We start from the raw sequence: 25,878 nt of genomic DNA, 5'->3' as shown, positions 1-25,878 counted from the left end.
TTATAATAACCCCAAATCTCCTATTTTGTCCAGTAGTGGATTGATGAAATGTAGAACATTTTGTAATGCTATTACAATTGAAACATTTTAGACAGGGGAAGCATCCAAGATTTTTGTTTGGTAATTTTTCTTTGACTAAAGACTTTGCTGGGGGCCAATGCCACCCCCTGTCAATTTATCTTTTAAATTCCCAGTTTGCTTATATGCAGGCATAGAAAAAGACTAAAATTCCTGTACTCCTGGATTGCAAAACTGCAATATCTTCCAATGTCTGCATATCATTTTATGAAAATATTTACTTAAATCTGAATATTCACTCACAAAGGTTACTCTCTAGGTTCCCTAGACTCATATTTCTTTGTCCTCAAATGAGATTGTCTAGACATCCTTGAAACTTCCTCAATTTTGCTTTCCACTAAGTGTATGTGGTAACCCCTTTCAATAAACCGTATCCTATCTATTTTAACCTACAATCAGCTACATTTGACTTCACTGCACTCTCATATGTTGATTCTTTGGTAAGGGCTATAATAGAGATGATTGATATGCACTGGAAAAAATGAAATACATTTTTACAATCTGTGTTTTTTTAATATAAATCAACCAACAAACCACATTAAAAAGCAGCACATTGAATAAAGAATAAGTTATCATAAAGAATCTTCAAAAATATCCATGAATATATTTGCATAGGTTGGAGTGACATTGGATCATATAGATCACATAGGTAGTCTTACAGGTATAATAACTCTTATTATACATTTTTAAGAGGGCATTATATCAGCTCAAATATTACCTATACCAGCATATAGGCACAGTGAAAATATTGGGGATAAACTTATCAGAGCTGATGTAGGGCCTTCTAAATCTTAAACGGTTCTATTTGTAGCAACATGATGAAATGGGATACATTTTATCAGCCACAGACAGGAAAAAAATACTCAATCAATTTTTTTTTTTGTCGTGTAAAACTACCTATGTGGTTTATACTATCTATACAATCAAATGCTCATTTGGTTTGGCATATATTGAAGAAATATATATAAATAAATATATTTAGAGCTAACGGACAAATCTTAAACTGTATTGGCTAGATTAAAAGTGGAGTGCTTATTTATTGTGCCTCCGTAAATAGGCAAATTCACCCGTTTACGGGCACACAATAAATGACCAGAGGTAGCAATTAACTCAGATGCCTGATTGATTTTCACAATGTGCCCCAATTACCCCCAACATAATGTGTGTTGTAGTTTGTAATAAATAGAAAAAAAATAGCATTTTTATTTTGGAATAAAATAACTTCAAGAAGCAATTATGAGGGGTTAAAGTGTGCAGGTGTAGGGTGTTAGAAAAAAAACCGCACTAAAAATTGCCGTTATATTGCGGTCAATGGGGAACTGTGTTATCACTATAAATATATATATATGTTTATGCTTGTATACATATATATTTATGTGTTAATATGTGTATAAACACATACATATATAAATAATAAACAATAGTGAATAAATAAACCACAACAAAACAATATAAGTAATAAAAGTGTGATTAAATAAAGGATATATCATCCACAAGTAAGTCCGTCTTCTTAATGAAATTCCATGAAAAACAAGAAGAAAACTATAATAGTGCAGTTTTGTCTAAGGTATGTTTAAATCCAAAGGAACATATCAAATTTGTACTCACATATGTTGGTGCATTATATGCTATTTATCAAGTGTGCCATATGATTAAAAGGCTAATGTAATGTGCTGAAGAGTACCCAGATATGGGATAAAAGTATTTAATAATACATATTGTATAAAAACAATAAAATTGTTAAAAACAAAGGTTAACAGTCAACGCTATATGAACCCCCCATGTACCATAATTCCCAACTGTCTATTTAAGTTGTTATTATGCACTGGACTGATAAATGGGGCAGAGTTACAAATGTAAAGCGTGATGTATTTCCCTTGTCGAGTTCCAACATGTGTTTCACAAGTTCCAATGGCTTTCTCAAGGATCTCTATATCTTTCCTAATTGCGGGTATTTCAAACCCGTTCTGGTCAATCGTTACTTCCGGTTTCCCTATGTTACATCATTTAAGGAAACATCACTTCCTGTTTCACGCCATTTTGCCAGCAATCATTCTGTATGTTTACTTTAACATATATTGATTTCCACACTATGGATGTCAATATATCATTGTCTGGTAACTAACATAAGGTGCAATAGAAAAGAAAAGTGGTGTGAGTGCTAGCTTGAGAGTATTTAGCTATGTATTCCTGCAAGGGATCATTAATTCCTCAAAAATGATCCAAGAGTGTGTAAAAAAGAAAGGTGTGTGGAACATAAGCGCTCCTAAGAAACAGAGCTTACTATACAAAAAATGACAACATGTGATAGAAAAAAAAAAAAAAAAAAAAAAAATATATATATATATATATATATATATATATATATATATATAAAAGTGATATTTTAGAATAAGGAATATATAAAAATGATATTCCTATAGAAATAATACATAATATATATAAATCCTGGGATTGGATAAACAATGTGCGATGTGTGTAACAAAAATAAAATTGGGTTCAATGTGCTCTGAAAGCCAATCTAAACTCACCCAAAAAAAAGAAAAATATATATAATATATAGGTATAGTTATACTTTATCTTAATAACAGATAAATATCTGATGTTGGATGGGAAAAAAAGCACAATGCTAATATACATAAATCAAATTAACATCACTAATATATCATACTAGAGAGAATTTATAAAAATAATATTAAAAGTTAGATGCCGGCGGGGCGGAGCTTCGCCGTTCTGGAGCATGGACGCTGTGTGACTGAGCTCCGGAGCTGTTGGTCCCTATTAGGCATCTAAATTGGCATTTCATACTAAATATGGCCATAGCTACTCATACCACCAACCTTGCATCAACTGGCCCCACTTATGGACTATAACTAATATGCTGGAGATATTTTTGGCGAAGCCCAAGGCTGTCTGCTATGTGACCGCGGCCGCCATCTTACCACCATCTTACCGCCAGAAGTAGTGCCCTGACTTCTCAAACCCCAATCGACTCAGAGCCTGATACGCAGAGTCCCCGCGATATACCAGCACCTCATCCACCCTGCCTGAAGTGTTCTAAGACCCGCTATCGCAGACGCGCAGCAGCTGAGAAGCTGTGACAGGGAGCTGCATCAGAGACCCCAACTTCATCGGGTGAGCACGGCGACACCGCAAGCTGCGGTCGCAAGCACATAACTATAGATACACTTACTGAACCCGAATAAGGCTCGCAGGAGGGCACAGGGATAGGCCGGACTGTTTAACAACTTACAGAACCGACTAGAACACAGCATTTCCCTCTGAGGATACCGAGGCCTAGTGATACACTCTCACTTATAGGCCCTGCGGCCTTCCTCCACTGCCATTTCAATCTACAGCCGCATTGACCCCTCTTATTGTGCCCGCTAATTGCCCCTCAAGGCCTTTACAAATACTGCAACCTAAGCCTCCCCTAGCCATTATCAATCTCACAATTTAAGCCAGGCATTTCGCTCCCCTTCCTGTGCATGCCATCTGCAATCCCATTATGGCAGGCAGGAAAGGTAATAAACCTGAAAAACAAGGCAAATTAACCCAACTTGGCCCTTCAGTATCATCCTTTTTCCAGCCTCAAGATACAACTGGCATGACCATTATGCAGGCTACAGATTCCACTCCTGTTAACTCCACTGCGAATGACACACAAGACCCCCTGCAGTCTATCCAATCCCAGATTGCTAGTCTCCGATCTAAATCTGATATTGCTGACTTGAAGAATTTTATAAAAAATGAAATCAAAGACCTAAAGAAGGATCTTAATGACCTTGGTTCTAGGATGGAATTCTTGGAGGAGGGACATGACCACCTTAATAACATGGTTAGCCTGAATTCCCAACAAATATCTATCCAAGACTCTATGCTGCAAAATTTGAATGATAAAATTGAGGACCTCGAAAATCGAGGGCGGAGGAACAATTTGCGACTTAGGGGAATCCCTGAGGATGTTTCTCAAGAGCACCTTAGGGCCTATGTCACTGAGCTCTTTCATGTCTTACTCCCTCAAGCTCCTCCCATACAACATGATGACATCAAGAGAATCCACAGGGCCCTTAGGCCTCCTGCAAGACCCCCGGCACCTCTCAGGGATGTTATTATCAGATTTCTAAAGTTCACCACCAAGGAGGAGATCTGGCAAGCCGCGAGAACTAGGAGGACAATCCTTTTCCATAACCATAATTTACAGATCTATCAAGACCTATGCCCCCAGACAATCCAGCGCAGAAGAGAGGTTCGCTTCATCACCAAAGTCCTTCAGGAAAAAAGCATTAAATACCGTTGGGGTTTCCCTTTTAGCTTAATTATCTCATTCAACGGAGGACAGATTATATACAAAAACTTCTCTGACTTGGAGGATGTATCCAGGAAACTTAACATATCTTTTGACCCTCCCTCAGAGAAAATTATCGTCCCAGCTCCTGGGCTGGACCGCTCAGGGGAAGGATCTTCCAGAGATCAAAGACCGAGTTGGTCAAGGGTAGAACCTAAACGACGCAAGACCGGCCCTACATCTCCAGCTGCAGAAACCTGAGGCCCCCTATCTACCATCCACACATCCCGCACACAAGCATTGGTTTGGACTTTGGACATTTTCTCTGCTGGAACATTTCTTTCTGAGGGACTCTATGATAGGTTGTTCCAGGGGTATTGTATGAACGACTTCTTTGTTTGTTTGTATTTGTTCCTGATAACCATGTTGCTTCAATATGTCCATTTTAGTTTAATTTCTACTGTTGCTAACAATGCCTTATTTTCAGTTATTTAATGTTTGATTGCCATATAGGGTTATCCGACATCATTCCTCCCCCCCGAATGGTGTACTCACAAACCTTAATGCACACCACCTATTGTTGGAATAATTTACATTCTTTTGTATGTTTGTTCGTTTTGCATATACTACTTGTTGAATTCATGTTCTTTATAGTTAAATTGCAAGTTTTTGAATGTTCTAATGTTTACTGTACCTGCTTCTTTAGCCACCCCAACTTTCTCAAACACTGGTCTGCTACTTATCAGCATGCTTCTCCTCAATTTTATTCACCCTATAGTTACCATAAAAATTCACAATCAACCCACAATGATGCGTCCCCCACTCAATATATTCACAAGGCCCTTCCACCCCAAATCCACATTACTAGCGGACATTACCACCTTCTGACTGGGAATATAGCCTCCTATCAATCCCGCATCTATAGAAATCTAAATGCCCTCACAAACATTACCTATGGCCACACACCTTAGATCTATTAAAATATTGTCCCATAATGTCAAGGGATTGAACACCCCTCAAAAAAGATCCCAAGCCTTGAGAGATTACCATAGACAAAAAAGTGATATCATCCTAATTCAGGAGACTCATTTCAAGAAAGGCAGAGAACCCTTACAGTCCCTTAGGAAATTTGGCCAAGTGTTCTTATCCTCAAATACTTCTAAACATAACGGCGTGGGAATACTAATCCGCAAACAGATCCCCTTTCATATCACTAACATCTTCAAAGATAGAGAAGGTAGACTAATTGTTATCACTGGCAAACTTTTCAATAAAGTTATTACTATCGCCAATATATATGCTCCTAATTCCTGCCCCACCCAATTTTTCCTTCAATCCTGTAACACCATCTCTGAATTATCTAGGGGTAGTTTAATTTTGGGAGAGGATTTCAATTTAGCTTTTGACCCCAACTTGGACTGTTCTTCGGGATCATCCGCGATCCCCCAGAGGGTTCTAAAAGCGATCAAATCCCACATCTCCAAGCTAAACGTCCATGATGCTTGGAGAATCCATCATCCCATGGTCAAGGATTATACGTTTTATTCATATCCCCACCAATCCTACTCCCGCATTGATTATTTGATGATCGATGTTACTAGCTTAGCCCTGGTCCAATCCACCAATATTATGCCCATCACGTGGTCAGACCATGCCATGATCTCCTGTTCCCTCAATTGGCCCACCTCTCAAAGACAGGAACGCATGTGGAGGCTTGATGAGTCGCTCCTGTCTGACCCTATAGTTAAAATACAAATAACTAAGAATCTTGAGTAATTTCCTTTCTAACACCACCCCAGATGTTTCTCCTCTCAATGTGTGGGAAGCCCACAAGTGTGTACTTAGAGGAGAGCTCATAGCGATCAAAGCTGAAAGAAATAAACAAAACACCCTTGCACTTAAAAACCTCTTAGAAGAATTAGAAAAACTACAGGATTCCCATAAAAGATACCCCAATAGCCCTTCCCTACTCGAACATATTAAACACAAACAAGGTCAGCTGACCCTCCTTTTGGGTCTGGAGGCCAAACGTAGAGCTCTTTTCCTCAGAAGAAGGTTTTACGAAGGGGGTAATAATACAAGGCAAACTATTAGCTCGTCTACTACGCAGCAGAACCTCGAGGGATTATATTATGTCCATAAAAGACAAAACAGGCAAGACTTGGTCCACCTCTTCTGATATCGCGAACCAATTTCGTTCATATTACAAAGATCTTTATAACTTAGATAATAATAACACCCCCCCTTCCCCAGAAGAAATCACTGACTACTTGACCTCCCTACACCTCCCCTCCCTGACGACAGAGCAAAAATCTGACCTGGAATCACCCTTCACTTTAAAAGAACTACAAAAAACCATCCTTTCCTTCCCCCCGGGCAAGGCCCCAGGCCCTGATGGATTCGGCCATTCATATTATTCCAAATTTATAGATACCCTTGCCCCCCACCTGTTGGCCCATTTCACCGATATCGACAATAATAAATTCTTCTCTCCCCAATCCCTTCTAGCACATATCTCCGTAATTCCTAAACCTAATAAATCCCCTGAATCTATTCCCAACTACAGACCGATTTCCCTGCTAAATGCAGATGTAAAAATTTACGCCAAAATGATAGCAACTAGATTGAACCAACATCTCCCATCCTTAATCCATCAAGATCAGGTGGGGTTCATTCCCTTCAGAGAGGCAAAGGATAATACGGTCCGCAATCTCCACCTCTTATGGCATTCTAAAAAACAAGGCCTTCCCGCGATCTGGTTATCCACCGACGCGGAAAAGGCCTTTGACCGAGTTCGATGGTCCTTCCTCAAATCCACCTTACAGACCATGGGGTTAGGTGAGCTCATGATCCACAGAATATTTGCCCTATACCATAATCCTAGTGCTTGAATCTCCTTAAATGGTATCCTTTCCACGCCATTCCCGATTTTGAATGGTACTAGGCAGGGATGCCCCTTATCCCCACTATTGTTTGTATGTCTCTTAGAGACATTTGCCACTAAGATCAGACTAAACCCAGATATCAAGGGCATAACAGTTGGTGGTGAGACCTATAAATTATCCCTTTTTGCAGACGATGTGCTGTTCTCCCTTACTTCTCCCGACACATCGATCCCTATCCTCCTAGAGGAACTTTCGCTCTTTAATAAACTAACCAACTTCCTCATTAACCAGTCCAAATCAGAATACATTGGAGTCTCACTACCCCATACTCTTGCTCAACAAATTGAATTACTTTGCCCCTTCCGCAGGTGCAGAACCTCCTTACGATACCTAGGTATCCGCCTCACCAAGGATTTAGAGACTATCTATAATCTAAACTATGCCCCCCTGAAGCTATCCCTGGAAAGGGAGCTCTCGTCGTGGCACTCTAGACACCTATCCTGGATTGGCAGAATTAATGCCATAAAAATGACAGCCTTCCCCAGACTTCTATACCTGCTACAAACCCTCCCTGTCCCACTCCCTTCCCATTACCTTAAGAATTTGCAACAACTATTTAGTTCATTTATATGGAGAGGCGGTCACTCAAGGATTAATAAGCGAATAATGCTAACCCCTCGTATACACGGCGGCCTCGGAGTCCCTAACTTAGAGCTTTATAGATCTGCTATTTTCATCCAGCGAATTCTCGACTGGAGGGTTCATAAGACTCAGAAGAGGTGGATCTTGCTTGAGGAACACTTGCATAAAGACTTACACTTACATTCCATGTGCTGGACTCCCCGATCCGCACCCACCGTTAAAAACTTAGATAATCCTATCACCAAGGAAACCCTAATTCAATGGGAGAGGGCAAACGTAACCAATCCATACCTTTCTTCCAGACCTTCCCCGCTCACCTCGTTACTACACAACCCAGAGTTCTCTCTGACCGAGCTAAGAACCCATTCCTTGCATATTGACCCTTCCCCTGATGTGGCGATTCACCACCTCTCTGATAAAGATCACCTACATTCTCAGGCAAAACTACAAGAATTAAACTATGACTGGGCCCATAACTGGTTTAATTACAGGAGACTTCACCATTATATCACTTCACACAAATATTATTACAATATGCTCAGACCTATGACTATGCTTGAGACTATATTGTCATCCCCTATCTCCTTAAATCACACCCTGTCCAAAATATACTCTATATTATCCCACCCTCCCCCTGGCAACTTACCAGGAACTATTGAGTCCTGGGAGAGGGAACTAGGAGTCATCATCTTACCTCATACAGCAACCTCTATTTTTATTAACACCAAATCTTCTTCATCCTCGGCAGCTATGCTGGAGATGAACTATAAAATCCTCCATAACTGGTACCTCACCCCCAGACGTTTGCATAAATTGTACCCCACAACAAGTAACCATTGCTGGCGCTGTGGCCACGTTGGCAGTGGCATGGGCCACATGTGGTGGTGGTGCAACAGCATAAACTCATATTGGAGAGCCCTCATAGGGGAAATTGAAAAAATCTTTCAGCTTACATTACCATTAGACCCGCTAATATTTCTTTTAAACAAACATATTAAGCTCCCCTCTAAAGCCCACAGCATCCTGTTACTCATACTTACAAATAGCGCCAAATCCCTCATCGCTAAATCCTGGAAATCTCAGGATCCACCAAATGTAATGCTATGGAGACTCAAAGTCACTGACCTGATAGAATTGGAAGAGTATAGATCATTCAGGCTGGATTCCAGAGACATATTTCTCATTGCCCAAGATATGTGGACACAATATATGAAAACAGTAACATCAGTCAGTGAATTACCCCTGCTAACGTAATTATTTCCCTGTGAATATATTAATTCTCATAAGTGATATCCATATAGGAGAACACCTACCCCCTCTTACTACTTTAGCTGGTACATCTCAACTCAATCCAATTTAACTCAATTGTATTGCATTTTATTTTACTTGAATTCTTTCGTTTTCATTTTCTTTATGTCTCCCCCTCCCCTCTCTCTGGCCGTCAAGGCCACCCCCTGTTTAGTTTAAAATTATTCTTTTAACCATTAAGTGAATGATTAATGTTATTAAATGGAAACGGTCATTATGTTACATACAAGAATGTCATATTCCTTATATCTTGACTAATCCTTGTTATATGTTTGCCAAACTATTTCAATAAAAAAGAACTTGGAATAAAAGTTAGATGCCGGCATCAAAGTGATAAAAAGGGTTAAAAGGCTATATCCATATATAACAATCCTATACACGTCTATCTAGTGATATATCAGAACACTAATGTGCTATTGAAATGGGACAATATAGTATCCAAGGGTTACGCTTTAAACAAATAGATACACATATGTGCCGCCCACTCTCTTAGCACTAGAGAGTGTATTAGAGCTTGTAGTTTGTAGGCTTATAGTGTTCTTGCATAGAATATTGAATAAAGTGAGTTGGTGATGCGGCTATTTTCAGCTGTGCACAGCTTAAACACTAAAAACTCACAGTTCTCCGATACACGGACGAGTACTTCAGTTCGTTAGGAGCTCCGATGGAATGATGATGTCAGGCCTCTTCCAGTCCAATCCGTGTGCGCTGTGGATTTCTCACTCAATAGGAGGATTTCAATACCGGAGACCTTGTGGATTCCAAATTGCAGTATCAAACTTCAAAAGTGTTTGTTCAGTTTAGAAGAGAGAATGTTTCAGTCTCTTTTATGTTTGGAAATCTGCATCAATCTCTTTGTTATGGTATCATTGATCTGGAGTCTTAGTTATTGATCCGGAGCTGTTGATAGAGAAAGCCTACTCTATAAGACCACACTTAACAAAACAACTAAACAAAAGAGATCCTCTAATACCCAGTTAGAATTTAAAGAAGACACCATAGTTCCATTCATAACAGAATATAGCTCCCAGCATAGGGAAATAAAAAACATCATAAATAAACATTGGCACTATATCTAACAAGACCCAATCCTAGGAAATAAAGTTAAAAAATATCCGGATTGCATTTTTAGAAAAGCAAAAAAATCTCAAAAGTTATCTTTCACCTAGTGAATTTAAAAGTTCAAATAACACCCTGTGAGAAAATAACTGGTGTCTTTCCCTGTCACACTTTCAAGTCCTGCAAATCAAGTAATAAAACCAAGAAGATAACATTTACAGACGAATCAAACACATTCACAATCAAAGAGATCATTAAGTGCAGTGACTTTAACGTCATATATTGTATTAAATGTTCCTGTAATCTCTTCTATATAGGACAAACGAGTCACACCCTACGAGATCGGATTAGAGAGCATATTTGGAATATAGAACACAAGACTAATAAAACTGTACTATATCAACATTTTACAGATACAGGGGATCTAAAACATTTCAATTTCTGGGGTATTATAAAAATACATCCAAGCATCAGGGGTGGAAATACAGAAAAAATATTGCTTAAAAAGGAAGCTGAAATAATTTACCGTTTTAGAACTATACACCCACATGGTTTAAATAGCTCCTTTGATTTAAATATTCTATTGTAATATGTACATACAAACCACATACACAATACTTTATTACTTTTTTGAGAATTGAGATACAATAAAGACAATTGTTTTCTGTGATATTCCTACTTCTCTTGATAGTGGAAGCTAAGCAGAGTTAGGAAGGGCCATTTTTTGGATGAGAGACCTTTATAAGTTTTTTATACACTAGTATTAGATAAAACATTTTTTTAAACACTAGTATCAGATAAAACATATTTTAAGACTGATGGTGGATGTGACAAAATTACAAAATGTTTTTATATTTTATGTTGCCTAAAAAAAGTACTTTAAAACATAAAAACTAAATATGGCCTCTAATGAGAACACATAGTGAAAAAGATATACTAGTAAATAACTACAATTTATGTAAGAAATGGGTTATTTTTTATATAGTGTCACCTTTTTGTTAATTTATTAAACTGTCATAAAATATGCTAAATGTTACTCTAATATTGAAAACTATACATAAGAAAATTTATTTGTCTATAAAATATTCAGCACCTTAACGGTTAAACACTTAGGGAGGGTGCTACTTCTTTTTTGACACTCCTACCTTAACACAGGTGAATCCATCACATGACCACATTATAGTAATTGCTCCATATATAAGGCTGACTTATGAGTTTCAGTAAACATCTTGATAAAGGTAGCTTTGGACTACCGAAACACATAGAATTTGTTTACTGATCTTACTAAAATAGGCTATACACTTGCAACAAGCAGGTTCATCCCCCAAATTTTTAATATTTCATTTTTGGGCATATGAATAATTCATGTGTTGCTTGGTCTTCCTTCTTTCTAATTGTCACACATTGTAGGTACATTGTTTGTGTTTTATCCTTGGAAATACAAACCATATGTATAATTCCTGTTAAAGTGTTTAACTTATAGTATTTGCCTAACCTGGATTGGGCCCCTTTTGCATTGTAAGACTCCGGATCAATGATACCATAACAAAGAGATTGTTGCAGATTCCCAAACATAAAAGAGACTGATACATTCGCGTCTACTTTTCCTGCCTTCGCCGGCCCAATATGCCCGCCTAAGCTTGCCTCATATCGCCGCCGCGGACCTGCAAAAATTCGCCTAAGTTATCAAAAAAGATGTCAAAAAGCTGAGCACCAAGTAAGGGGCGATGAGCAGCGGACTGTGAGAGTTATCACTCATCCGATCTCGCTGCTCTTCGGCTTTTTTACAGCTTTATTGCTAGCCTGTCACTAAGCACCCACACTAAACTACACTGTTCTACCCCCTATACCGGCGCCCCTGGAGCCCCCCGCAACTAAATAAAGTTAGTAACCCCTAAACCGCCGCTCCTAGACCCCGCCGCAACTCTTATAAATGTATTAACCCCTAAACCGCCGCTCCCGGACACCACTGCAACCTACATTATACCTAGTAACCCCTATCCTGCCCCCCTATACCGTTGCCCTCTATAATAAAGTTATTAACCCCTATCCTGCTGATCCCGCACCTCGCCACAACTAAATAAATAGTTTAACCCCTAAACTGCCGCTCCCTGACCCCGCCGCAACCTATATTAAACTTATTAACCCCTAATCTGCCCCCCCTACACCGTCGCCACCTATAATAAATTTATTAACCCCTATCCTGCCCCCCACTACACCGCCGCCACTGTAATAAAATTATTAACCCCTAAACCTAAGTCTAATACTAACCCTAACACCCCCTAACTTAAATATTAATTAAATAAATCTAAATAATATTTCTATTATGAAGTAAATTAATCCTATTTAAAACTAAATACTTACCTTTAAAATAAACCCTAAATATAGCTACAATATAAATAATAATTATATTGTAGCTATCTTAGGATTTATTTTTATTTTACAGGTAACTTTCAATTTATTTTAACTAGGTACAATAGCTATTAAATAGTTATTAACTATTTAATAGCTTACCTAGCTAAAATAAAGATAAATTTACCTGTAAAATAAAAACTAACCTAAGTTACAATTACACCTAACACTACACTATACTTTAATAAATTATTTCTATTTAAAACTAAATACTTACATGTAAAATAAACCCCAAGATAGCTACAATGTAATTAATAATTACATTGTAGCTATTTTAGGATTTATATTTATTTTACAGGTAACTTGGTATTTATTTTAGCTAGTTAGAATAGTTATTAAATAGTTATTAACTATTTAATAACTACCTAGCTAAAAGAAATACAAAATTACCTGTAAAATAAATCCTAACCTAAGTTACAATTAAACACTACACTATCATTACATTAATTAAATAAATTAAATACAAATAACTACAATTAAATACAATTACATAAACTAACTAAAGTACAAAAAATAAAAAAGCTAAGTTACAAAAAATAAAAAAAATAAGTTACAAACATTTAAAAAATATTACAACAATTTTAAGCTACTTACACCTAATCTAAGCCCCCTAATAAAATAACAAAGCCCCCAAAATAAAAAAATGCCCTACCCTATTCTAAATTAAAAAAGTTCAAAGCTCTTTTACCTTACCAGCCCTTAAAAGGGCCTTTCGTGGGGCATGCCCCAAAAAATTCAGCTCTTTTGCCTGTAAAAGAAAAATACAACCCCCCCCCAACATTAAAACCCACCACCCACATACCCCTAATCTAACCCAAACCCCCCTTAAAAAAAACCTAACACTACCCCCCTGAAGATCATCCTACCTTTAGTCGTCTTCACTCAGCCGAGCAGTGATGGAACTGAAGAGGAGATCCGGAGCGGCAGAAGTCATCATCCAAGGGGCGCTGAAGAAATCTTCCATCCGATGAAGTGATCCTCCAAGCGGCGCTGAAAAAGTCTTCGATCCGGGCGATGTCATCTTCCAAGCGGGGTCTTCAATCTTCTTCTTCAGGATCCATCTTCATTCCGCCGACGCGGAACATCCTTCTTTCCCGACGGACTACCGACGAATGAAGGCTCCTTTAAGGGACGTCATCCAAGATGGCGTCCCTTCAATTCCGATTGGCTGATAGGATTCTATCAGCCAATCGGAATTAAGGTAGGAAAAATCTGATTGGCTGATTGAATCAGCCAATCAGATTGAGCTCGCATTCTATTGGCTGATCGGAACAGCCAATAGAATGCGAGCTCAATCTGATTGGCTGATTGGATCAGCCAATCGGATTGAACTTCAATCAGATTTTTCCTACCTTAATTCCGATTGGCTGATAGAATCCTATCAGCCAATCGGAATTGAAGGAACGCCATCTTGGATGACGTCCCTTAAAGGAGCCTTCATTCGTCGGTAGTCCGTCGGGAAAGAAGGATGTTCTGCGTTGGCGGAATGAAGATGGATCCTGAAGAAGAAGATTGAAGACCCCGCTTGGAAGATGACATCGCCCGGATCGAAGACTTTTTCAGCGCCGCTTGGAGGATCACTTCATCGGATGTAAGATTTCTTCAGTGCCCCTTGGATGATGACTTCTGCCGCTCCGGATCTCCTCTTCAGTTCCATCGCTGCTCGGCTGAGTGAAGATGACTAAAGGTAGGATGATCTTCAAGGGGGTAGTGTTAGGTTTTTTTTTAAGGGGGGTTTGGGTTAGATTAGGGGTATGTGGGTGGTGGGTTTTAATGTTGGGGGGGTTGTATTTTTCTTTTACAGGCAAAAGAGCTGAATTTTTTGGGGCATGCCCCACGAAAGGCCCTTTTAAGGGCTGGTAAGGTAAAAGAGCTTTGAACTTTTTTAATTTAGAATAGGGTAGGGAATTTTTTTATTTTGGGGGGCTTTGTTATTTTATTAGGGGGCTTAGATTAGGTGTAAGTAGCTTAAAATTGTTGTAATATTTTTTAAATGTTTGTAACTTATTTTTTTTATTTTTTGTAACTTAGCTTTTTTTATTTTTTGTACTTTAGTTAGTTTATGTAATTGTATTTAATTGTAGTTATTTGTAGGTAATTTATGTAATTAATTTAATGATAGTGTAGTGTTAGGTTTAATTGTAACTTAGGTTAGGATTTATTTTACAGGTAATTTTGTATTTCTTTTAGCTAGGTAGTTATTAAATAGTTAATAACTATTTAATAACTATTCTAACTAGCTAAAATAAATACTAAGTTACCTGTAAAATAAATATAAATCCTAAGATAGCTACAATGTAATTATTAATTACATTGTAGCTATCTTAGGGTTTATTTTACATGTAAGTATTTAGTTTTAAATAGGAATAATTTATTTAAGTATAGTGTAGTGTTAGGTGTAATTGTAACTTAGGTTACTTTTTATTTTACAGGTAAATTTCTCTTTATTTTAGCTAGGTAGCTATTAAATAGTTAATAACTATTTAATAGCTATTGTATCTAGTTAAAATAAATTGAAATTTGCCTGTAAAATAAAAATAAATCCTAAGATAGCTACAAAATAATTATTATTGATATTGTAGCTATATTAGGGTTTATTTTAAAGGTAAGTATTTAGTTTTAAATAGGATTAATTTAGTTCATAATAGAAATATTATTTAGATTTATTTAATTAATATTTAAGTTAGGGGGTGTTAGGATTAGTGTTAGACTTAGGTTTAGGGGTTAATAATTTTATTACAGTGGCAGCGGTATAGGGGGGGCAGGATAGGGGTTAATAAATTTATTATAGTGGCGACGGTGTAGTGGGGGCAGGATAGGGGTTAATAATTTTATTACAGTGGCGGCGGTGTAGTGGGGGGCAGGATAGGGGTTAATAAATTTATTACAGTGGCGACGGTGTAGGGGGGGCAGGATAGGGGTTAATAAATTTAATATAGGTTGCGGCGGGGTCAGGGAGCGGCGGTTTAGGGGTTAATACATATATTATAGTTGCGGCGGGGTCAGGGAGCGGCGGTTTAGGGGTTAATACATATATTATAGTTGCGGCGGGGTCAGGGAGCGGCGGCTTAGGGATTAACATGTTTATTATAGCTTTCGGTGGGCTCCGGCAGCGGCGGTTTAGGGAGTAAACACTTTATTTACTTGCGGCGGTGTAGGGGGGACAGATTAGGGGTGTTTAGACTTGGGGTACATGTTAGGGTGTTAGGTGCAGACATCTCCCATAGGAATCAATGGGATGTCTGTCAGCAGCGAACATGAACTTTCGCTATGGTCAGACTCCCATTGATTCCTATGGGATCCGCCGCCTCCAGGGTGGCGGATTGAAAACCAGGTACGCTGGGCCATAAAAGTGCCGAGCGTACCTGCTAGTTTTTTGATAACTAGCAAAAGTAGTCAGATTGTGCCGAACTTGTGTGCGGAACATCTGGAGTGACGTAAGAATCGATCTGTGTCGGACTGAGTCCGGCAGATCGAAGCTTACGTCACAAAATTCTACTTTTGCCGGTATCTAGGGCTTGATAACTAAGGCGAATCAGCCTTGCCACAAATACGCTGTGGAATTCCAGCGTATTTGAAGTTGACGGCTTGATAACTACCCCCCATTCTCTCTTCTAAATGGAACAAACACTTTTGAAGTTTGATACTGCAATTTGGAATCGGCAAGGTCTCCGGTATTGAAATCCTCCTATTGGGTGAGAAATCCACAGCGCACACGGATTGGACCGGAAGAGGTCTGACATCATCATTCCCTCGGAGCTCCTAACTAACTGAAATACTCTTCCGTGTATCGGAGAACTGTGAGTTTTTAGTGTTTAAGCTGTGCACAGCTGAAAATAACCGCATCACCAACTCACTTTATTCAATATTCTATGCAAGAACACTATAAGCCTATGAACTACAAGCTCTAATACACTCTCTAGTGCTAAGAGAGTGGGCGGCACATATGTGTATCTATTTGTTTAAAGCGTAACCCTTGGATACTATATTGTCCCATTTCAATAGCACATTAGTGTTCTGATATATCACTACATAGACATGTATAGGATTGTTATATATGGATATAGCCTTTTAACCCTTTTTATCACTTTGATGCCGGCATCTAACTTTTAATATTATTTTTATAAATTCTCTCTAGTATGATATATTAGCGATGTTAATTTTCAAATACATTTGATATATTTGATTTATGTATATTAGCTTTGTGCTTTTTGTCACATCCAACATCAGATATGTATCTGTTATTAAGATAAAGTATAACTATACCTATATATTATATATACTTTTTTCTTTTTTTGGTGAGTTTAGATTGGCTTTCAGAGCACATTGAACCCATTTATTTTTTTTGTCACACACATCGCACATTGTTTATCCAATCCCAGGATTTATATATATATTTATTATTTCTATAGGAATATCATTTTTATATATTCCTAATTTTTAAATATCACTTTCATATATATTTTTCTATCACATGTTGTCATTTTTTGTATGGTAAGCTCCGTTTCTTAGGAGCGCTTCTGTTCCACACACCTTTCTAAACTAACATAAAGTGAACAAACAAGCTGACATCAACACATCTTAAACTCCGGAATATTGACGTCAATTGAAGAAATATTTTGATAACAACTTAAGAAAGGACAAACAACAAGCTATTAAGGAATTAAAACAGAATAATAAAATTGTCATAAAGCCAGCCAATAAGGGAGAGGGGTTATAATTATGACAAAGGATGACTATTTAAAAGAATGTAAAAGACAATTTAATGATGAGCAACATATAAGAAATTAATGGGTAACCCAATTTTTAATTACAAAAATGGTCTATGAATATATCTAAACAGGAGGTTGAAACAAAACTTTTAACCAAAAATGAATATGAATATTTTAATAATGAGAACCCCGGAATTCTAACATTTTATATTCTCCCGAAAATACACAAAGATAGAGCCAATCCACACGGTAGACCATGAGTCGTGGGGATTGACAAGCAATCTGTCAAAATATATAAATAAAATATTACAACCATTTGTACAGAATACAAAAGCTCATCTTAAAGGGACACTAAACCCAGATTTTTTCTTTCATGATTCAGGTACAGAATACAATTTTAAACAACATTCTAATTTACCAAACAAATAAATAAATTATAGAAAAATATTGGTCAATTTAAAAAATATATATATTGTTTTGTCTGATCTATTAACTAGACATGTGCATGGTGAAAAAATGTGGTTCGGTTCAGATCGATTCGGATTTTTTTTAATTTCGGTTCGGAGAGATTTGAATTCGGAAAAATTTGAAACGATTCGGTTCGGATTTGTTTCGGATTCATTCGGATTCGAATAAATTCAGTTCGGCTTTGTTTCGGATTCATTCGGATTCGAATAAATTCAGCTGGATTCGGTTCGATTCAGAAATTTGGAATTTCAGTAAGTGTTAGGTGGGATTAGACTTGTATTATGTACTATATTCGGCTGAATTCGGTTCAATTCGGTTTGGTTCGGTTCGGTTCGGAATTTCGGTAAGTGTTAGGTGGAATTAGACTTAAGAACTTAATTAGACCTAGAACTTAGGATTTATTCAGTAATTCGGCAGTATCTTAATTCGGAAATTCGGTTCGATTCGAATCACTGAATTTGCCCAATTTTCCAAATTTCCGAATCGATACGAAACGAATCGCACATATCTACTATTAACAAACAAGCCAAATATTGTATTTAAAAAGGTTCCAAATTTGGGATCACATTTAACTCAGAGTTTTATCAGAGAGGGAAAAATACAAGAAGATATGCATATAGGTTTACATAGATGTGGTTAAACATCTAAAGAATTTTAACAATATTAAAAAAAACAAAGAATATAAAATTCAGGAATTGATCACATGGAATAGTCATAACGTTAAGTACATTTTAGAGTGTCTGTGCAAATTTCAGTATGTCGGGCTCACTTCTCACCTCTTAAAAATTAGTGAACATATTAACAATATTAAAATAGGATTGGCTAAACATAACCTGTCTCTCCATTTTGATAAATATCATAATAAAAACCCCAGTGATTTGAAGTTTATGTGAATTCAAAAATGAAATATTCATTAGAGAGGGGGTGACATACAGACACTACTGAGGAAATTAGAAATGCAGTATATTTATGAGTTGGATACATTAATACCACATGGCCTAAATAAGGATTTTCAAGTTTATTTTTTGGGGAAAAATTTATTTCCAAAAAAACAGTTATTAATATAAAGATTTAACTGAATAAAATGTTTTTTTTTATATTATTTTTTTATTTTATTTTTATTTATGACAAAAAATATATATGTATGGCTTTATTGCTTTTTGATAACTAGAGTGTATACAGTACCTATTGTATATGTATGTGAATTTCTTGCATTTTCCAATTGGTGTTTTTTATCTAAATACAATAGAGAAATATATTTACTAGAACTAAAGTCCTGGATATAGGAACTTGGCAAGCACCCTCTGCAGGACTAGGCTCTTAACCAGGATACCAGCACTTCACAGGCAACCTCTGCAGGTCTAGTATATAGGTACAGGATGCAAGAGAAGACGAATTATGCCACAGGAAAAACTAGAAGCAGATACAGGCTGGTACTGAGTGAATAGCCAGAAGACAAGCTGAGGGTCAGTTCGCTAAACAGAAAAGCTGTCCAATCTTACATCAAATCCAAGGGAGATCCAAAAGGGTAGTCAGAGAACAAGTTGGATTCAGGAAACAAACAGGAAATACAGGCAGGGTCAGAGGCACTAAAAAGAGGAACAAGATAAACCACAATGTCTAAACAGGGAGTGTTCTGTAAAGCAGCCTTTTACAGGAGAGCTGATTGCAGAACTACCTGCAGCTGGTAAGCAGGTGGAGCTAGAGAGCTATCCTCTGCAGGTAACAAGTCTCCAAAAACTTTTACAAAATACAAAGCCCTCTGGTAGTTCAGGAATAGAGAAACAAGCTATGAATTAAGAATCTCAGGTTCAAGTCTGTGCACAGCTGTGACACATGTAGCCTTATTTGTCTGTTTTATATTTGTCTCTAATTATCCACATAGATAGATAAGGGGAAAACCTTGGTTACAACATGGTTATTTATATATTTTATTGAAACTAAACTTCTAGGCCTTAACACATATCTTTAATATTTAAGCAAATAAAATATTTTAAAAAATATATATCTACATACTATACTCTGGCTAATCTTACATCATTATGTTTAGCATTTATTTTCTGTTTATTTAACCATGTTTCTCTTCCCACTGTCCATAAAGAAAACAAAAAGCAAATACTATATCCTGAAAATGTTGCAAATCAAATAGCTGCTTTAGGCAATTTGTAACATTTTGCAAACCTAGGTTACAGATTTTACTTTTTTGTCTATTTAGAGACAAAGAACAATTTTTACACAATAGCAAGATATGGTTTATGCTCCTTTAAAGAGCAATCTGTCAAAATAATCATTTGATTATTATTATTATTATTATTATTATTATTATTATACTTTATTTATGAAGCGCCAACATATTCTGCAGCACTGTCCATGGATACAGTTCATTTAAAAAATAAATACATGTAAAACTTATAAAAGACAGGACAAAATTTACAAACACATACAGGAGGAATTCAGGGCCCTATTCCCATGGGAACTTACAATCTAGAAGATTCCATGTACTTATAAAGTCCTTAATATCAAGCATGGGATAATTACTTATCCATAAGCACTTTCGGCTAGATTACAAGTCACATGCTGACTGCCGTGCATGTGCAATATGTTTTTTCTTTAGGCTCTAATAACATAAGGACTGGTGAGGCTAGAGAGGCTGAAGACACTCGACAGAGCCTAAAGAAAAAACATATCGCATGCGTGCTGCAGTCCGCATGCAACTTGTAATCTCCACGTTTGTTTTCATGTTAAGGTTAAGTGTAAGATATCTTGTAGGATCTTCATGTCCAATTTCAATTTGACTAACTTAATTCTCAACTGCTCTATCTTGAAAAAATGATGTCCCTAAGTAGTGTCAGTCCAAGCAGTTGTAAAAAATACTTTTGTACATTTAAAACATGGTTTAGAAAACAATCAAAACAAATTGTAACCTCTATTTATAACCTTGGATGTAATATTAATAGTTACATCATTTTTGGGGCTGTTTTTCCAATCCAATCTTGTCAGCAAGCCTACGTATCCATGCCTCTCAACAGCAGACTATGTTTATTTTATTGTTAGCTTCAAGCCTGTATTTCTAGCTTTCATAACAAGTTCTCTCATCAGAAACTCATGTTTCTTGGTGTTTCAGCAACAAATCAGTATAGTGGCCCCTGTCCTGTAAGTCTGTCTAATTGTAGAGTTACTGCAAGTTAACTTCCAATATCTAACAGTTATTCCTGATTTACCTTTTTATCTTTGATTAACTAAACATTTGCCTTTGTTAGCCATACTAAAAATATATTAGTATATTTTAGGTATACCTGAATAATACTCCAAGCCATTATCCTGCATTTTTTATATTCAAAGTAGTTATTTATCTGTACATTTTAAGGGACCAAATTATCAAGCTCCGAATAGAGCTTGATGCCCCTGTTCCCGCGAGCCTTCAGGCTCACTGGAAACAGTAGTTAAATAGCAACAATCTGCTGCCTCCGAGGCTGCGGTCTTCAATCCGCCTGATCCTATACGATCGGGCTCATTATAACCCCCTGCTAGCGGCCGTTGGCCACGAATCTGCAGGGGGCAGCATTGCACAAACAGTTCACCAGAACTGCTTGTGCAATGATAAATGTTGACAGTGTATGTTGTCATCATTTATCGATGTGCGGCCAACATGATACGCTACATAGAATCATGTCCGTCCGCACTTTAGTAAATCGGCCCCAGAGTCTTAGTTATTTCTTATAAATGCAAATTCATGTGAAGCAAAAGTGTCTTTCATTATTACTGAAAAGTTCTAATAAAGACTCATTTTTAATTATACAGTATATATGATTGTTATTGGTCTTTAATTTCTATTAAATATCATATGAAACTCCTAAAAAAGAAGTAACAATAATCTGACCATCAGTAAGGTTTCTCAATGCAAAGTTTTTGGTTGTTTTTAAAAGCATTAAAAATCTGGGGTTACTGCTTAACCCTTAACGACCAAGGACGTAGAGGGTTTGTCCTACAAAAACTGTCACTTAATGACCAAGGACATACCCTGTATGTCCTCAGGGGTTTCTCAAGGTATTGCAGTGATGCCTCGATATTGAGACATCTCTGCAATACCTTTTTTTACCCACCAATGCAGAGAGAGCAGAAAGCCCTGTGGCCCTCTCTGCATCGACCAGTGATGGTCCTGATCGTTGGTGGGTGGGAGCAATAGTAGGGAGGTGTGTGGGTGGCCCATCGCTGGAGAAGTTCCGGCCGCTGTTCCAGTAGTGTGCCAATGGGGACAGGAGCGTGCGACGGTGGGCGGGAGCACACATGTGAGACCGCTACACAGTGCAGTGAGTGCACACAATGCCTAAGGGGTAGGAGGGAGAGGGAGGGGGAATAATTGTTGGTAAAGGGATCTGGGAGGGGCGGGGGATAATATATTGAGGGGGGCAGCTACACTACAGAGAAATGGGGTAAAAAAATTTTTTTTAGCAAATTTGATTAGAGCCAGTACCTAAGATGGCCACAAATAGAAAGAAGGGGGAGGTTAAGAGAGCTGTTTGGGGGGATCGTGGAGGTTGGGGGTTAGGGGTGAACCTACACTGCAGAAACTATTTATATATAAATAAATGCTAAAAAAAAGGCTTTTATTTTAGTATTTAAGATGGTGGTGACAATTGTGGGATGGAGGAGGGAAGAGTGCTGTTTGAGAGGGGTCAGAGAGGTATGTTTTTTTGGGGGGGGGTTTGGTGGGTGGGGGGATTTACTGGTAGGGGGGCTGTGTGTATTTTTTGTGCAAAAGAGCTTATTATCTTGGGGGAATGCCCTGCAAAAAGTCCTTTTAAGGGCAACTGGTAGTTGATTAGATTAGGGGGCGTTTTTATTTTGGGGGGGCTTTTTTATTTTCATAGGGATTAGGTGTAATTTATTTAAAATTTTGTAATTTTATTTATTATTTTCTGTAATCTTAGTTTTTTAATTTTCTGTAATTCTTGCTTAAAGGGAAAGTCTACTCCTGAATTTTGATTAGACTGCCCCTTTAATTTATACTTAGTTTATTTGTATTTTAGAAGTAGTGTAATTTTTTTTATATTTAATGGTAACTTTAGTATTTTGTAAATTAGTTAATTTTAGTTTATTTAGGGGGGGGTTAGGTTAGGGGGTAAGGTTAGGTTAAGGCTTAGGTTTATTGCGTTGTGGGCTATGGCGGTTTAGGGGTTAATACTTGATTAGGCTTATTGCGTTGTGGGCTATGGCAGTTTAGGGGTTAATACTTGATTAGGTTTATTGCGTTGTGGGCTATGGCGGTTTAGGGGTTGATACTTGATTAGGTTTATTGCGTTGCGGGCTATGGCGGTTTAGGGGTTAATAGACTTTATTAGTTATTGCGGTGGGGGATTGCGGTTGACAGGTAGATAGACATTAGGTGTTTATTTTTGCAGGCATTTTCGGGAGTTACGGTGCTCCCATACTCAGCGCAAGGCCTGCTATGGCTGCCTTTTATGGAGAGGTAAAAATGGAGTAAGATTTCTCCATTTTCGCCACGTAAGGCCTTGCGCTGGATATTGGATACCGATTTACGACGTGGTCCCATGTTAGCCTATGGGAGTAATAATTGTGAGTGACGGGTGAAATATACGCGCATAACTTGTATGCTACGCCATATATGTAATACCAAAATCATGTAAAATCTGGCGGCGGAGGATTTTGCGGGCGACGCTGCATATGTAATGGAGGCCGTGGTGCGCAGCTGCATTTAGCGGCCTTCTTATTACCAAAAAGCAATGCCAAAGCCATATATGTCTGCTATTTCTGAACAAAGGGGATCCTAGAGAAGCATTTACAACCATTTATGCCATATTTGCACAAGTTGGTTGTAAATAATTACAGTGAGAAACCTAAAGTTAGTGAAAAAGTTAACTTTTTTTTTTTTTATTTGATTGCATTTGGCGGTGAAATGGTGGCATGAAATATACCAAAATGGGCCTAGATCAATACTTTGGCTTGTCTACTACACTAAAGCTAAAATTAACCCTACAAGCTCCATACAAGCTACCTAATTAACCCCTTCACTGCTGTGCATAATACAAGTGTGGTGCAGAGCGGAATTAAGCGACCTTCTAATTACCAAAAAGTAATGCCAAAGTCATAAATTTCAGCTATTTCTGAACAAAGGGGGTCCCAGAGAATTGCACAAACTGTTTGTAAATAATTTCAGTGAGAAACCTAAAGTTTGTGAAAAAGTTTGTGAAAAAGTTAGCGATTTTCTTTAGTTGATCGCATTTGGTGGTGAAATGGTTGCATCAAATATACCAAAATGGGCCTAGATCAATACTTTGGGTTGTCTACTAAAAAAAAATATATACATGTGAAGGGTTATTCTGGGATTCCTGACAGATATCAGTGTTCCAATGTAACTATTGATAATTTTGAAAAAAAAAAAATGGTTTGGAAATAGCAAAGTGCTACCTGTACTTATTGCCCTATAACTTGTAAAAAAAAAAAAAAAAAAAAAAAAAAGCTAAGAACATGTAAAAATTGGGTATTTCTAAACTCAGGACAACATTTTGAAACTATTTAGCACAGGTGTTTTTTGGTTGTTGTAGATGTGTAACAGATTTTGGGGGTCAAAGTTAGAAAAAATGAGGGATTTTTTTCATCACATTTTATAATTTTTTTTTATTTTTTTTTTATTGTTTTATTATATTGTTTCTTTATGTTCCAAAAAACACAATACATCTTATGCATTAAGTGTAGAGTAAAGGTAAAAGGTAGAAAGCAAAAAACAGCCAATAACTAAACATTGTATGCAAAAAAAATCACCCGTCCAAGAGGGAGCAATCCGAGCATAATAAATCAAGTTGTTTCGGGAGTGCAACGAAAACATAATCTCTCTAAAATCCAAGCAGTGGCTGTTAAGTTATACAGGCAGAAATAAAATAGAAACAAACAACAACAAAACAAGTTAGTCAGGGATTTACAGTACAAATATCTCACAATGATCATTTTCAAAACAGTTCAGTCTTGGAAAATAACAGTATAAAAGTCTGATAAATAGGGAAAAGCTCTGGGGTCCTCATCGCACTATATTTGCCCCAATTAGTCCCAGAGTTCTTTATTTATTATAAATGTATTGTTCCCATAGGAACATCATATCCTGAAAGAAGTCCATTCAGCCTATCTTGAAATAATAATATCTCTCTAAAATCAATGTATTCTTTACTAGGTCAACCCATTGAGGTATAGTGGGAATCTGGGGGCTTTTCCAAAATGTGGGAATAAGCATCTTCGTGGCATTTATCAAAATTTGGTATATGTGTCTCCGAATTTTACATGGTATATCATGCATACAATTGTTTCTGGGGATGGGTCAAATTGGACGCCTATAATGTGACAAGCTAATGAGTGAATTTGTGTCCAGAAAAGATTTATCACCTCACAGTCCCACCAGATATGATGCATAGTACCTACTCAGCCACAGCCTCTCCAGCATCTATCATTTGCATTTTTAAACATATGTTTTAGCTTGCTGGGGGTTAAATACCATCTGGTAATAATCTTTAAATTAGTTTCTAATCCCACTGCAGAATGGTCAGATTTAGCTGTGGCTTTGAACCATAAGGACCATTGTTTAGCGGAGATGGGCACATCCATTTCCTTTTTCCATTTGAGAGTGTAATTCGGTTTTGAGGGATAGTGTGATTTAAGGAGGCTCTGGTACATAAGTGAGATTATCTTTTTTGGGTGCTGTGGAGAAGTGCAAAAAGTTTTGAACACTGTGAGTTGTCTAAACATGTCTTTATTTGACTTATGAGTGGTCAGGAAGTGTCTTACCTGGCGGTAATATAACCAAGAACCAAATTAAGTCAACTCTCTTTCCATCAATACATCTCTTGTAGCCAATTGGCCTTGTGCCATTAGTAAATATATGGGTAGAAATTTTGTTAGAGAGGTTGGAATGGAATTACTGGTAAACGTCTTCTGCAAAGGTTTTGGGAACTCTCTGTTGGGATGTAGGACCGTTAATGGTGAGTAATTTGAGGAAACTAAGTGAAATTTACTCCGG

Source organism: Bombina bombina, chromosome 2, assembly GCF_027579735.1.
Source record: "Bombina bombina isolate aBomBom1 chromosome 2, aBomBom1.pri, whole genome shotgun sequence".
In the NCBI taxonomy this organism is placed as follows: Eukaryota; Metazoa; Chordata; class Amphibia; order Anura; family Bombinatoridae; genus Bombina; species Bombina bombina.
Note: the sequence above shows the minus strand (reverse complement) of the source record.